Source organism: Grampus griseus, assembly GCF_964374135.1.
Source record: "Grampus griseus genome assembly, chromosome: X".
In the NCBI taxonomy this organism is placed as follows: Eukaryota; Metazoa; Chordata; class Mammalia; order Artiodactyla; family Delphinidae; genus Grampus; species Grampus griseus.
In genome coordinates, this window is record NC_138999.1 from 114,928,105 (window position 1) to 114,943,857 (window position 15,753).

Genomic DNA, 15,753 nt, shown 5'->3' on the forward strand with positions numbered 1-15,753 from the left:
TTCCTGAGAAAGGAAGGAATTTGTTGAGACCCTTCATGTTTGAAAATGTTTATATTCTATCCTGATGCTTAATTATTGCTTTGGCTAGATAGAGAATTCTAGGTTGGATCTTAATTTTCCTTCAGAATACTGAAGGAATTACTTCCTGTATTCTAGCTGCCTGTATTTCTCTTGAAACATCCAAAGCCATTCTGTTTCCTGATCCTTTGCGTGTAATCTATTTTTTTCTCCTGGAAGTTCCTAGAATCTTCTCTTTATCTTTGTGTTTGAGAGTTTCATGATGACGTGCCTTGATGTGGGCTTTTCCCATTCACTATGCTGGGCACACAGTGTATTCTGCTAAACGGGAAATTCATGTCCTTCAGTTCTGGGCATTTTCATGTATTATTTCTTTGATAATATCCTCTCCACTTTTTTTTTTTCTGGCTCTCTTTCTAGAACATCTATGATTTGTCTCCTGGAACAATCCTCTAATATTCTTTTTTTCTTTCCTTTCCTATTTTCCTACTCTGCCTTTTTGTTCTACTCGCTGAGAGATGCCCTAAACTTTTCATTTCCAAGAGCTTTTTCTTGTTTTTTAACTGCTCTTTTTTTTTTCTTCTTGAAGAATGCATAAATTATGTCTCGGAGGATATTGTGGATTTTTTAAAGTTCTTTTCTGCTGTATGCATTATTTCCTTTATTTGAGTTTCTTTTTTCCATTTGTTGGTTTTAATCTTAAAGGCTTTTTACTACTGTCTTGGCCAGTGGCAGGACTACAGGGAGGCAAATAGGACACCCAGGGGGCAACATTTAGGGAGGTGCTCACGTCTCAGGCCCATGCAAGTGCAGGGTCAGCTGGAGAGGGTGGGCACTTCCCTTGCCTCACTCTCGTCCCAGCTCTGGACCCTGATCCTGGGCCCTGATCCAGATTTAGGGATGAGATGCTAACACGCTGACTGGAAGCTCTGTGGCCTAGGTCGGGCCTGTCCACCGGCTTCACTCAAGAAAATTGGACCAGCACACAGACATTTCATTCTGACATCTCCAAATGGAGAGTATCTTAATTTGCGTTTCCTCAAAAGTAGAGGCTGAGAAAAGGATTTGAGAGCAGGTAATTTATTTGGGGGTTGATCTTGGGAAGCTGGAAGGAGGGAGCTAAGAGAGTGACACAGGGAAAGAGGAAAAGCCAATATAATCGTGCGCTATTGAGGTCACCCCTGTGGGAAACATGGGTTTTATTCCACCCAGGGCCTCCCTAGAAGCTTTGAGGCCTCCCAGAATTGACCACTGAGGAGCAGGAAGTTACAGCCTTTAAACACAAGCTCCCATCTCCCTGTCAGGTGAGGGTTAAGCCTGGGTCTTATTAACCCTGGGGTGTTAATTGACCACAATTACAAGATGCAGGATCATGGTGCCTGCCTCCCGATTCATACATTGGCCTCTTCTCACTATGTCCTCTGCTGGCAGAGGGGGCAAGGGATCTTTCTCCAGCCTCTTTCATGAGGGCACTACTCCCATTCCTGAGGACGGCTCCACCCTCAGGACCTAATCACCTCCCACCCTGACCTAATCAGGCCCCGCCTCCTAATACCATCACCTTAAGGGTTAGGTTTCAACATATAAATTTTCTGGGGTGGAGACACAAACATTCAGACCATAGCACATACAGCATCAGAGAAGGCCTTGAAACTGAAAGCAAAAAGAGACCTAATGCTCCCTGAAGGTCAGCCACTGCCAGCATGAGGTCAGTCTGATCTTGTACAAAATGGTGCACTTGTGCAGATGAAATCAAAGGTGGCCTAGGTAGAAGGGACGAGAGGCACCAGAGGTGTCTACTACATAGAGTAAAACCCCACCTCCTACCTGGGCTCATAAGCCAGGTTGCCAGGATTCTGGACGCTCAGCGGGGAAGGGAGGTTGGGGCGAAGGTGGTGGAGTTCTCATTCATTTAGACTTTCAGTTAATCCTTTCCATTTTGGTTTGGTGAATAGCTCTCATCCTCAGCTGTGTCACGTGTTAGCAACAGCAGATCTTCTAGAATTCACCCCCACCCCCATATTGGTGCCTTCCTCAACCTACTTGGACCAAGACGCCCCACATGTGCCAGGCTGCCCCTCCACATGGATGCGTGCTCACAGGTTGGCAGCGCCATGCCGAGGTTTGTGTCCCGAGGGTGGTCGCGTACAGACCTTTCGGCTTCCCGGCTCCCCTGTCGCGCATCCCCCGTCCAAGTACCTAAGCGCATCCGGAGCAGAGGTTTAAAACCCTTGGGCGGTAGCTGGTCAGCCTTGGGTGGAGGTGGTTGGCCCTGGGGGGAGCCGGGAGGCCTGACCTTTCTCCCCCAGACTCCGACCCCAACCCAGGTCCGGGTAACGCGCATGGGTCCACCCACGAGGCCACAGGGAGGGGTGGTCCTCCGGAGTCGTTGCCCGAGAGTGTGCCTGCGCCCCCCGTTCTTGGGGAAGGTGGGAAGCCCTGCATGTCTGCAGGATGTCCCAGCAGTACCTATGCTCTGTGGTTAACTCTTCTGACCTGTAAGAGTCTGGTCTCTTACTGGAGGTCTGGAAGCACCCTCTGGGGAGGTGCTGAGCCAGAGGGGCTCCCCCGCTGCTGGGCCCCTGGCAATAAAACTGGGATGACTCAGCGGTGGATCATTCTGCTGCCGGGTCCTTGAAGAATGCAGCTAGCTACCAGAATTAATGTCTCTGTGAGTCTGACTACCATAAAAGCATATAACTCATATAAATGGAATCATACGATATTTGCCCTTTTGTGTCTGGCGTATTTCACTTAGCATAATGTCTTCAAGGTTCATCCATGTTGTAGCATGGATCAGAAATTCCTTCCTTTTTAAGGCTGAATAATATTCCATTGTATGGATATATCACATTTTCTTTATCCATGCATCTGTAGATGGATATTTGGGTTATTTCCACCTTTTGGCTACTGTGAATAATGCTGCTATGAACACTGACTGGTGTATACATATCTATTTGAATCTCTGCTTTCAATTCTTTTGTGTATATATGCAGGAATGGGATTGCCAGATCACATGGTAATTTTATGTATAATTTTTTGAGGAACTGCCATGTGGTTTTCTACAGCTGCTATACCATTTTACAAGAAATGCACAAGTGTTCCAATTTCTCCATGTCCTTGCCAACACTTGTTATTTTCTGTTTTTTTTCCATAGTAGTCATCCTAATGGGTGTGACATACATTTATTTTTAAGTATAATTTGATTTCACTATGATAAACACAAAACCATTTCCACTTGCCATAACAAAAGGAAACTAAAAATAATCACATAATACTAAATTAAAAAAAATCCCCTTTACTGTCTAACGATTCTCTCACCTACCCCCAGTATTGCTCTCACATTATGGAACTAGGAGTGCAGAAGTACAGGGTCCCCTTCACCCCTTGGTCCTTCCCCATCCTCACTTTTGGTCCTAGAGCTTAATAGCGCATCAGACTTATGCTCCAAGAAGTGATAAATCAATACTGGCAAGAGGGAGTACCCTGCTTATGGATTGCTACGTAACAAACCACCCCAAAATGCAGTGTCTTAAGACAACAACAATCATTGATTTTGCTCAGGAACCTGCAATTTGACAGGGATGACTTGTGATATCCAGGGACTCAGCTGGAATGATCCAAACCGCTGGGGGCTGGAACAGTTAGGGGCTGCCTGGGCATCTCTTTCTCTCCTTACTGGAGTCCACGGCATCTCTTCACATGGTTTCTCCAGCACCACATCCTCAGAGCAGCTGGACTTGTACGTGGAAGTACAAGGCTCCAAGAGACCCAGGTGGAAGCTGCAAGGCCACTTCTGTCACACTGGGCAGCAAGGCACTGAGGCCAGCCCAGATTTGAGGGGAGAGGACACAGACCCCATGTCCCAGTGGGAGCAATGTCAAAGAATTTGTGGCCCTTGTTGGAAACTAACACAACACTGTGAATCAAATATACTCCAATATAAAATAAAATGTTTCAAAAAAAAAAAAGAATTTGTAGCCCTCTTTTATCCACCAAAGGGAGAAATGCTTGTCTCGTAGGCACTCCACTCCGAAGACCGTGAGTATGGTAAGCAGATGGAACTTCCCAACTGGAGCAGTGGCAGGATGATGCCATAACTCTGGGGAGACAGAGGTAGAGAGGAAGATGCGAGGGTGATGGGATGAGGCTGTTTTCTTCTCTTCTGGCTGCCCCTGGGAGGCAGACTTTCACAAGCTAAGAGCTGAAAAAAATCATCAAGCAGCAGTTTGCCCCATCTGCTGGACTTCCCGTGCGTTCATGATTGCCTTTGAACTCTTTGTGGTTCTGGACTGAGCTCGGGAGCCTTTCCAGTCTTTGTGGGGCGTAACAATGCTAGTTTACATACCCATGGCATGAAATAAATGGAGGCAATACCTGAATCTTGTGACAGGCTGAACTATGGCTTTAATGCTTCATGTGTTCAAGCGAGTGTGGGAACCAGATGCAGCCAAGCAGGCAAGACTCTCCAGAGCTCTGCAAGGAGCATGTTCAGTTCCAAGTGACAGAGCACAGATTTGCGATATAATTTGCAACATAATGCGGTTTTGATTTTATAAATATTTTCATCTTATATCAGGAGCTTTTTCAACTTGGCTGTGACAGTATCCCCTTCAGTACTCTCCAGATGAGTAGGTGACAATGTGTTTTATCACGAGATACTTTTGAAAGTGAGAGGACGCTGCTGATAATTATGGCAATAAAATAGGCCGAAACCAGGACTGTCCCAGGAAAAGGACTTCTGCTCATCGTACCCCTGAGCCATCTCTACAATCAGCCCCGTCAACCAGCTGGGGTGGAGCACCCCCTCTGCAGTGTCAGGCACAGGTTCAGTCTCCACAGGGGAGGTGGTGAAGGCGAGTCCTCATGCAGCTTCCTACTGAATTGCAGGAGTCTCACCTGAAAAAAAGCCACCTCTACTATGAGCAAAGTGCCTGGACATGAGAGTGGCTGGAGCTCAAAGGAGGTTCTACATGGGTGGGTGCGGTCAAGGGAGTCTTCTGGAGAAGGAAGCACTTGGGATGGGTCTTAGGTGGGTGCATTGGGGCAGGGAGAGGGCAGCCTAGACGGGAGCTCCTATGGGCCTTCCCTTCAGCTACCATGTTCCAGTCAGTGGCATCTGTACCCCACGTAAATGGAAAATGGAGCAGCCCAGGGAAGGCTGAAGCACACAAGCAATGCGGGCGGGGAGCGGTGGGAGTGCCAGAAGAGCTGGGCCTGGAGCGCTTCCCAGAAGCACTTTATTTTCCTTCTAAGTTGTGTTTCATCCCAGGAACCATGACGTCCTCTTCATGAGAGTATTTCAGAAATGGAGCAGATTGAAGTCCCAGCCATTCCAGCCTTTTCACGGTCACCACTTCCAACCTGGCCTGCCTCAGATTCAGACTTCTGTGAAAGATCACATGAGTTCTCTGCTCAAGAAGTTTCAGCCTCCCTTGTTTATAGTGTAGATTCTCTCTCTCTCTGGTCCTTATCCTTAGCATGTACATTCTTCCACGATCTGGCAGGCAGCACTGTTTCAGCTGCAAGTGACAGAAGCACAACTCAATCTAGAATGCAGACTCCACGAGAGCATTGTTTAACACTATGTCCAGACCCTAGGATGGTGCCTGGCACCTAGAAGCTTCTCAGTAAGTATTTGTTGAATGAATCAAATGAAACCTGCTTAACAAAAAAGCAACAGACCATATGTGCTCTGGACCTTGAATCAGGGACTTAAGTTAGGTCATTTGCCTCCCTCCCCTCCCACTGCCCCCCCTTCCTCCTGTGTTTCTAAGCGTTTCTGTGTGCATGCTGTTCGCATTCTCTCCTGCTGAAGATGGACTTCCTCCCAGTGATGGACATGCAAGACCAGGGTGGGCGAGGGCATAGCCCCATACAGCCCCAAGCTTAGAAACTGCAAGAGAGACTATTTCAGGATTAAACCCCCAGCCCCCGAATCAGAGAAGTATTCTCATTGGTTAGGCTTGGGTCACATGAGCTTTTTCGAGCGTAATCCATGTGGAAAAGGGCATGGGATACTATGGGACTGGCCTGACCTGGGCCATGTGCCTGACATGAGGCTCTAGCAGTTTCCTGTGATGGGCAGCTCTTCCAGAATCATGTGACTGGCTGGGGAGAGCAGGGCAGCTGTTATCAGAAGTCGAGGACCCTCGTACTCGCAGGAAAAGCAAACAGCCAAAGGTCTAGAGACGAGTGCGTAAATCCTCCTAATGAGACTGGGGTGGGAGTCATGGGGCAGCCCACAGGGGCCTGCAACAAACTTGAAATGACTTTGAGATCTCAGTTTTATCTTTTTGACTCTGTGCTTGTCTTAGAAAAACAGTGCTTTAAATGACCCACTACTGAATCAAATTTGTCCTCTAGGAAGTTGTGCCGTATGTATTCTGTGGGACACTGTTTTATCTCCTCTAGGGTCTGCATAGCCCACGCTGAGAAGCTATACTTGACCTTAGCAATTTCCCCCAGACCTACCTCCTGACCCCTGCATTGGCACAGCTCATCCATCCCTGCCTGTGCCGGCCATTGTCCCCTACCTAGAATGTCCTCGCCTGCCTCTTCTGGCCCCATCCACCTTCGCAGGTGCTCTTCAAGCCCCACATCCTTTCTAGCGGCTTCCTGGGTCGCTCTCTCTGTCCTTTAGGTGCGGTGTATTACAGTGGAAAGAGCCCTGAAGATGAAGGTTCAAGTTCTAACGTCGCCACCAATTCTCTGCGCGACCTCTCTACAAGTTATTTCCCCTCTCTCAGCAACTCGGTTTCCTCTTCTGTAAAATGAGGGATTGCACTGACCCTGTTAGCAAAGGGAAGCTCCCAGCTCCTTCTGTGCCGGCCCCTGCCCTGCCCCCCCAGCCCCTCTTGGGCTGGAGATTTTTTTCTCCGGTAAATGAAATGAGTTTATGGTCAGTGCTTATGTTAAGAGTTCTCTCTCTGTCTCTCGCCTTCTCCGCCTCCCCACCCCCTCAGCTGGACAGGAAGGCTTCCATTGAGGAAGGGGGCCCTCCCACACCCTTCCCCTATTCCATGCTCTTGGTCTAGCCTAGGCGAAAGGAAGATGCTGGATAATTCAGCTAAGCAAAGCAGATTTTCTGTATGGTCTGCCCTGGCTCAGAAGAAGGTCAAAGCCCCAGCTCTGTACCCAGTAGCAGACAGAGGACAGGATTCGTGTGTTCAAGGGTGCTTTGGACCAGCATCATCTTCACCTGCTTCTCTCCCATCTTCTCCTCTCCCCACAAGTAAGTAGCCCAGAGCTAGGCACCCCGAAAATGTGCTCAGATTGCTAGAATGTGGCAGAGAAAAATGCGTATGAAAGATTAAAGACGAGCACGCCTATTTTTGCAAAAGGACACGTTTGGTTGTATGATTATTTGTCCTTAAGCAGAAAAGGGGCATGGCACCAGGAAACTGGAGGAACGTTCTCAAAGTCTATTTTTGCCTCACAACTGCAGCTTCTGCTTTAAGGAATATGATGGACATATTTCAAAAGTTATGTTTAATAATATGGACTTGCTACAGGGTGTGAATGATTCTTTGGGGGGGAAAACAGCTTCCCCAGAGCGCTTCTAAAAGGATCGGGGGGGACCCTAGTCCTCTTCTGAGGTAGTGTCTCTGTTCAAATCAGTGCAACTGCCTGGTGTGTCTCCAAATGCCTCTGTCTCTCTTAAGGGAACAGGGAAAGCTGAAATTCGAGTGGCACATGTGTTTTCCACCACCAGGGTTGCTATGGAGTGCAGCAGAGTTGTGGGAAATGCAGGGGGTTTATCTGCATCTGCAAAAAGTTAGCTAAGTGGAATTAGACTTTCTGTAAGGTGTTTTCCTGACTCAGGCATGTCCCAAACTGGCCAACGTGTCTTGAGGCCCTGGGCGGCAATCCAAGTCCCGCGACCTCAATTGCTCCTGGAGGAAAAGCAGCCTGTTTCAACTTTCTACACTTCTTAAAGTGTTACTTTGATTAGACAGGAGATAGCAGTTTGTTTAGCAATAGTACTATTATTCCTCTGTCATGGTTATATTTTTAAATTATACTTTCTCTTTCCTTTGCCAAGAGTAAATGATAACATACATTTGCACCACGGAGCCAACAAAAGCTGTGTAGGTTTTGCCCAGACAGGTTGGAAAATGGATTCTAGGCCCATTGCTACCCAAATAGGAAGACTTTCCCCATCCCTGGGTCAGGGGACCATGCTTTTTTTTTTTTTTAATAAGTACAAACTCTTTAAAAACATAAAATAAGTTTTATTATCGCTATAAAAGTAATGCATCTTGTTGTTTATACAAGTATTACTTGGAAAATACATAAAAGTATAAAGAGAAAGACAGATATCATCTATAATACTAGAACCCCAACATAACTACTATTAAATTTTGCTATATTTCTTCCTAGGCTTTTCTCTAAATATTGATACAAAACTATGGATGCAAAATGTTCCCAATACACTTATATTACATATTCAGGAACATATTGCAAAAATAATTTTGTATCTTACTTTTATCACTTTATGATGTCATAACCCACAGATAACCATTATACAAGTTCTGGTTTATTCCCACCAGCCTTTTTTATCTGTATATTGATACAAAACCATGCATGCAAAATGCTCCCAATATATTTATACTGCATATTAGGAACACATCGCAAAAATAGTTTAGCATCTTTCTTTGATAGACTTTTGGTATCCGTCCTCCTAGCTTCTTTCCACATTATTGATACAAAACTATGAATGCAAAATGTTCCCAATACATTTAGATTACATATTAGGAACACATCGCAAAAATAGTTTAGCATCTTTCTTTGATCACTTTTTATACCACAACTCAGAGATAACCACTGTTAAAGTTTTGACATATTTCCTCTCAGCCTTTTATCTGTATATTGAAACAAAACTGCATGCAGAATGCTCCCTGTATACTCAGATTGCATGGATGGGAATAGTGCAAAAAAATCTGCTCATTTCTTTTATCACTAAATGCTTCAGCCAGAGCATATTCTCTTGTCACATGTTAGAGACACCATATTTTATTCACCCAATCTTTGTTATTGGTCATCAGGATGTTTCTAATTTCTACCCTTAAAAATAGTTAAGTGAGTGACTTCTCTGGTGGTTGAGTGGTTAAGACTCCACACTTCCAATGCAGGGGGCGCGGGTTCGATCCCTGGTCAGGGAACTAAGATCCCACAAGCCGTGTGGCGTGGCCAAAAAAACCCAAAAATACTGAAATGAGCATCTTTAATGTATTCTTTTTTTGTGACTTTTTGTTCATGGAGTTTTTATGCCTTTTCTTGACCATGATATCGACTCAACATATTAAGGATGACCCTGTGTCTGTAGTGTTTATGGTTCATGTTTTTCCAGTTGTGTGCTTGAGCATAAATTCTTTAACATTCTAGCAAGCATATAAAATCTTATGCCTTAAATGAATTTCAATTCATTACAAAGAACTTAAATGATAGTTAAAGACACAAAGTCTGACCCCCCCCCCATTAAACTATCAAAGTACAACTCATCCCCCTCCTTCCGTGACAGCAACCTTTTTCTTCCTTGCTTAGGGCCCACTTTTCGATCTTTTCATCCATGGGTCCTGTAATACTTACCAGTTGTATTGCTGTGAAGATGAGCGGCTCCCAGACCTTTCAGTTATCAATCTGTCACAAGTGCACAGTGGTATCTCGTGACATGATGATCCCCGAGACGTCTGAGGTCTGTGCATCCTTGACCCAAAATTGCTGCATCGCCCGTGACCCCTAAAGACTTTTCAGAGAATTATGTTTGACAACGTAACAAAAAATATGGCATAACGAAAGACACATTGTAAAAGCAGAGAAAGAACTTCAGCTCGAATCCCACCACCTTAAGCAACAAGTATGTTTGCTTTGATGTTCTTTCCAGTTTCTGCTCCTATACAGACCCGCTTGTCAACTGTGGTGTCCACATGATTTTATGTCCCTGATTTGTAAAACATGGTATCATAAGCGTTTTCCAGGTTTCGACGTAGTCTTTAAAATTATTATTTGTAATGGCTGATGAAAAAGGTTCCATTGAGTGAGTGACTAAATTAAGTTAACCCCTATGGTTGGACATTCCATCTGTTTCCTTAAGACTAATTTGGTTGAATCTTTAGAAAGTATCAAATACGGTCAGAGATTTTAAATGATTTTAACACTGTTCTTGTTTGTGCACACCTACGTGTATACAGCTGCGCTATTTACTGTCACTATTTAGTCATCCTGGGGCCAGTCTTGGGCCTCACCCAGGAAATGTCCAGGGTGTAGGCAAAAGCTCATCATACGACTTTCACCTCTAATTTTTCTAACCAAACAAATTCAACTCCATTTCCTGCTCTAGTCACTACTGTGTGTTCGGTTCTGATTAACAGATAATGACAGAAGCGGCACAGCACGAGGTCTGGAGGAAGAGGCCCCAGACTAGCCTAGGACAAATCCTCAACCTCCAGAAGCCCGTTTTCTTGTTGGCCGTTGCTTTTTTGACGTCTTATCCTATTTATCTCTCAGGGTTGTTGCAAAAAGAAACTATGAAAGCATTTGGCAAAGCATGTAAACGCACCCTAAAAAAAAGGCAAGATTTTGGGATTATTATGTTTCTGACTATTGCGGTTTTGTGGCCGGGACTTTAAAAAGTCTGGTCTTGGGGCAACAGTCGAGTCTGGCGAGCAGGTCAGGGTGGGGTTAGGGGACAGGTGAGGGAGCTGCTTTGGGAGAATCACGCTTCAAAGTCTTCAAGACTACAGGACACTGCTCTGTTCTCAGCTCCCAGACTAATAGCATCGGCCAAGCCGGGGCCACCGCCCGAACTCCCACGGCTGCTCAGATTCTAGAGCTCACTGGTGTAAGGAGAGTGCTCCAAAGCCAAGCAATGCCGGAAATGGAAGTCTGCCCAGGGCTCCTCCCTAATGGCTCAATTTACAATCCCCACAGGGGTCTACGTCTTTTTGAACTTGCCAAAGAGATCACTCCTGGAGCGGGGGGGGGGGGGGGGGGACACGGAGGTAAAGGCTGCAGATAGGTAAGATATTATGAAAGCGCTAACAGATCTTTGTTCATTTATTGAGCAGTAACTAACGGGTAGAATGACTGGGGTGTAGGCTGGCAGGGAGATACACATTTGCTATAATTGGTGCATAGATCGTTTTTCCTTTAAGAGTAATGTAATTATTCTAAATACAAAGGCATGTATCAAGTTTTAGGGTAATGAGGATAAGTTACACTGTAGGCTGATGGGAAAATAGATCTCTAAAAATTTATGCCAACTTGGATAGAGCCCCGACTCTAGTCTTTAATTCCTATTAATAAACTTTCATTGATCTTCCAAAAAATGCTTTTTGGACCTATTTCTATTTTCATCTTGTGTCGTCTCTCAGGAAAGCTGCCTAGAAGTTAACTCCCACCTGTGTAGGATGACCTTTTCTCCAAGTGTTGCCCTGAGCCTAATAATGGTCCAGGATTGGGGGAACAAACCCAGTCCCCTGCTGCCCCATCTGCCTTGATGATTTGATAGGTATGGTGTTTTAAAAACAATCAGCAAAATAATTTGCACTGCAGAGTCCTTAGTAGGTCTTTTTTAATTGGACAGTTACTCGTATTAGTGAAAATCAAAAGCAGCATACAATCATTCAATCTCCAAGCACTGGAGTGTATCCAACTGTTTTCCTATTTGGGGTTCCACTTTAGTCATTGTCTGTATGCACACGTAAATTTTTACAGAGTTGCAACCACTGCCTTTTTTTTGTGGCCCTGGTTATTGGCATCTAGTTTCCCAAGTAACATTGACACACATCTGTTCAAATCAATTGACGTTCCCATCATGACTGACTCATTTGGCGGGAAAAACAAGTTTACGTGCCAAATGGAACAAAGAAGCGTGGGTATCAGGGAGCAGCAGGGAGAAAGAAACGGTGGGAGAGAGTTATTTTGACTTACTGATCATAAAACATTTTCCAATACCATTTTTAAAGGATGTATAATATTACACCGAGTGATTGATTATATTTTACCCCATGGTGTGGGACACTTGGGTGGTTTTCAATACCTAGTGAGTTTAGAATGCATATAAATTACAGGATTTGAGAGATGACTGTATTTTCTTGAAACAGGAGTCTTCTGTGTCCAGATCCGGGCCAAGAGTGTTGATGTAGTGTTCCTTTGCTGGAAAAAAAAAAAAAAAAGTCAGTACTGCTAACTGGAAATGCTGGATGCCTTCAAAAAATATCCCTGTGCTTAAAATATTTTTAAATTATGATCAATTCTAGCTTATAAAAGTAACCTATATATCTTGTCCCACAACTTACAGAAATGCGGAATTTTAAATTTAGAGCTTGACTAAACTCTTCCTAGTTTATGGGCCACGCCTGTCTAATAAACTTAATACAATGCCGTGTGCACACAGCTTCCTAACAAATAACATGTGCTGGGAAAAGATGAGGAAACAATGGAAAGGTGCCTCCTTGAAGGTGGTAACATCGGATCAATTGATCGGTCGACTATAAATGGATTCATCTTACACAAGTCTCCCACACATTATGGTGCACATTTAGCAATGCTGAAAAACAATTTGAACGAATACCTTAGAAAGTTGTTACAGAGAATTTATAGTCTGGAACGAATTGCCATCTTCTTAATTGACACGGAAATGTTTGGCTAAAATATTGTTTTATTCACATTTCTCTCCTTGGAGAAAAATCTAGGCAAACTGCAACTTCGACCGTGTGAATAATGGTGAAAGATGACTGCTTTAAGTCAGAAAAAGGGCACCACGCAGTCTGAGGGCCCCGTGGACGCCCTCAATCTCGATGCCTCTTGGGGGCCCGGGGCAAAGCGCCACAGCGCATCTGGAAGGCAACGCCCCCAATCAGGGTCGCGGCTCCCGCCCTCCGCCCCTCGCGGTCTCTCACCTGCGTCCCGCTGGAGGGAGCCGGCGGGCGCGGGCGTGGTCCTCCCGGAGGGTGGGCGCTGGCTGCTGCCGGGCTTCCTTCTGGCTCGAGGGGACCCGTCCCGAGGGGGGAGAAAGGGAGAAAAGGGAGCTGGTGAGAGGCAGGGGGTCAGCCTCGAGGTGCCTCCCCAACCCCAAGCACTAAGCCAGGCGGGTGCGGGAACCTGTTCGCCGTTCAGGCCTCGGGATTGCTGGCCTGCGGGGCCCTGGGCCGGCCGGGAGCCAACTCTCGGGCTTCCCGGTCCGGGGATCGCGGCCGGGGTGGGGCGGGGCGGCGGCGGCGGCGGCGGCGGCCGCGCAGAGCCGGACTGGCCCCAGGCAGCCGGGTGGCGGCGCCCCGGGAGCCCGAGGGTCCGCGGCGGCCGGAAGGGCCCCGACCCGCCCGCGTCCGCCGTGGCGCAAGGGAGTCTGGGAGAGTGCGCGTGGGGGCGGCGGGAGCCTGAGCCCCGTCTCCGGGCTGCCTGGAACCCCGGGCTCCCCAAAGCCGACCTCCTCCGGGGTCTCCACTGGTAAGCCCAGTTCCCGGCAGCCCGTCCAGGCAAGAGGGGTTTTCGTGTGCTTGGTTTCTTTCAGGATGACGGAAAGCGTGGGAAAGATTCCACACCTCCCTCTGTCTTTGCCAATAGTCTTTGACCTGCCCGTGCGCCGGATCAAACCAAAATCCTAAAGTGATTTTTACAGGCGAAGTGCGACGTCAGCCAGAGAGTGAGCCCTCTCTTTTCCAGGCCCGCTGTGAAGCTCCTAGCGTAGACTCGGGGCCCCCAGGAAGAGATGGAGGTGGCTTTCGAGGTCATTAGCAATAGCGTCCAGAGTCCAGGGGGGCAGGAAGAGGCCCTGAGTCGACAGCTCAGGTGCTGCCATTTTCTCAGGAGCTGTCAAGCTAGTGCCCTGCCAGCGGGGCAATCCCTTATGGGAGGCCCCCGGGCGACCAAGGTGGCCTTGGGGCGGCGCGTCCAGGGTAGAATTCTGGGACCAGATTTTGGGAGATAGGGCAAGATAGGGCAAGCAGCAGCTTGAAACGCAGAGCTTCATTCCACAGCCACCCCCTCGGGTCCTCGCGCTCCCTTCAGGCCTCAGATCGGGCAGGTCAGCGCCTCTCCACGCCGCCTGGGATTCACCGGCGGACCAGGCCCCGGGCCTCGCCCGATCTCGACAGAAGCTCCCCCCAACACAGACAGGAAGAAGGGTGGAGAGGGTGTCGAGAAGGGGCCAGAAACGTTCACCTTTTCTGGACTCCAACGTCCTTTCCACATGCAGGACGCGAGCCATTTACCAGGAGCCGCAGAGCGGCGTGGGGACTGCTTGCAGCGGGTCACCTTCCGGCGTCCCCGCTACTCCTTTTCCAATAACCGCCCCCCCTATTTAGTTGTTGGGTCTTGAAGGTATTCTTTCTTCGTTTTTTGTCCTGTGGGTGGTATTCTAGTTAATCACTAGGAATTTTTTTCCTATCGTTTAAATTTTACCCGGGTAGGGAAAGGAGTGCTGAAATGCAGTATCTTTTTCACACCTATTTACACATTCAAAGGCGGGCAAAGGTTGGACGGAGGAAAAACGCGCCTCTCCCGGGTCTCGCTGCTGGGGCGGACACGGCGGGCGCTGGACTGGGACTTACCTAGTGGGTGGGCCCGTGCAGGAGTCCCAGCCTTGCCCGGGCAGCAGAAACAATACTCCAGAGCACCGATCGCCCACTGCAGTACTGTTCCCGCTGCTAGGGCACGGCTGAGTGCGGGGCGCCGCGTCCCTCCTCGGCTCGCATAGCCTGCGCACGGCCCCGACCACCCCCAGCCCCTGGCATGCAGTTGCGCCCTCCCCGGACTCTGGCGGGGCCTCGTGGGTGGGGAAAGGGGGCAGAGGGGAGAGGAAGAGAGACGCAAGCCCCCGCCCACCTACCTGCTCCAGAGCTGGCCTGGGGAGCAGGCGCCCCGCGGGAGCGCACGTCCAGCAGAACCCCACCTTCCTACTTCCTCGCGAGGGGGTATAGCAGCGCCTCACGTTTTGAACCGTTTAAAGCACTTCAAAACATGAATTGCTGCTGCATCCCCTCGGAGTCAACGAAGGGGGATCGCTCTGGGGTACCTGCAGATGGAGAAAGACAAGGTGACTGGAAGGAAGCCTGGTCCCGCCCCGTCCAATGGCGAGGAATAAAGCAAAATGTCAGTCCAAATCGACGTACTTTTTAGAACTTCGCCGTTTGATTTCCAGGATCGGCAGGTGTAGTGAAAAATGAGACTCTCAATTTTTTTCCCCCCAGAGGATGAATCTTGGAAAAGTGTAGCGGTGAAAAGTCAAGGGCTGAGAGAGAGGAATTAGGGTGGGAAAGAATCTTACCTCTGAAGGTAAGAATAGTAAGAAAATAAATTGAGGCAGTTTGGCAACATCTGGATCACTCTTGCCAGCTTCAAAGTCTTAGTGAAACTTCTACCTGATGTATATTATAACTAAGTCTCACTCAATGTCCCCACTAAAAAAAAATAACTTTTCATTTATTGACTTAAAGAAGATCACCAAAATGTCTCTGGTAGCTTCAGCTAATTTTAACATATATGATAGCTGGGAAATATAGATCCATCCACAGAAGCATCAGACGTCCTCTTTAACTCGCCAGTGTTTCATTATTACAGCAAACACCCTGCTTTGAGTTCTTTTTAAAGGTATTAAAGAATGAGAGATAACTGTCCCGAGTTGAAATATCTGGATGTTTACACATGAAACTGATTACTCAAACGTATTTATAAATATTTTATACCTTTCAATGTCACCTATCAAAACATAAATCAAAAAGTTTCAATACT

At 47.3% G+C, this 15,753-nt stretch overlaps 1 long non-coding RNA gene across 1 annotated transcript; it reads right to left on the bottom strand.

The window, feature by feature from the left end:
- Positions 1 to 11,605: 11,605 nt before the first annotated feature.
- Positions 11,606 to 13,334, bottom strand: LOC309839778. The gene is made up of 3 exons (XR_014298529.1): positions 13,126 to 13,334; positions 12,924 to 13,003; positions 11,606 to 12,177 (listed from the first exon to the last, which is right to left on the bottom strand). It is a non-coding gene; the product is annotated as an uncharacterized lncRNA (long non-coding RNA).
- Positions 13,335 to 15,753: the final 2,419 nt, after the last annotated feature.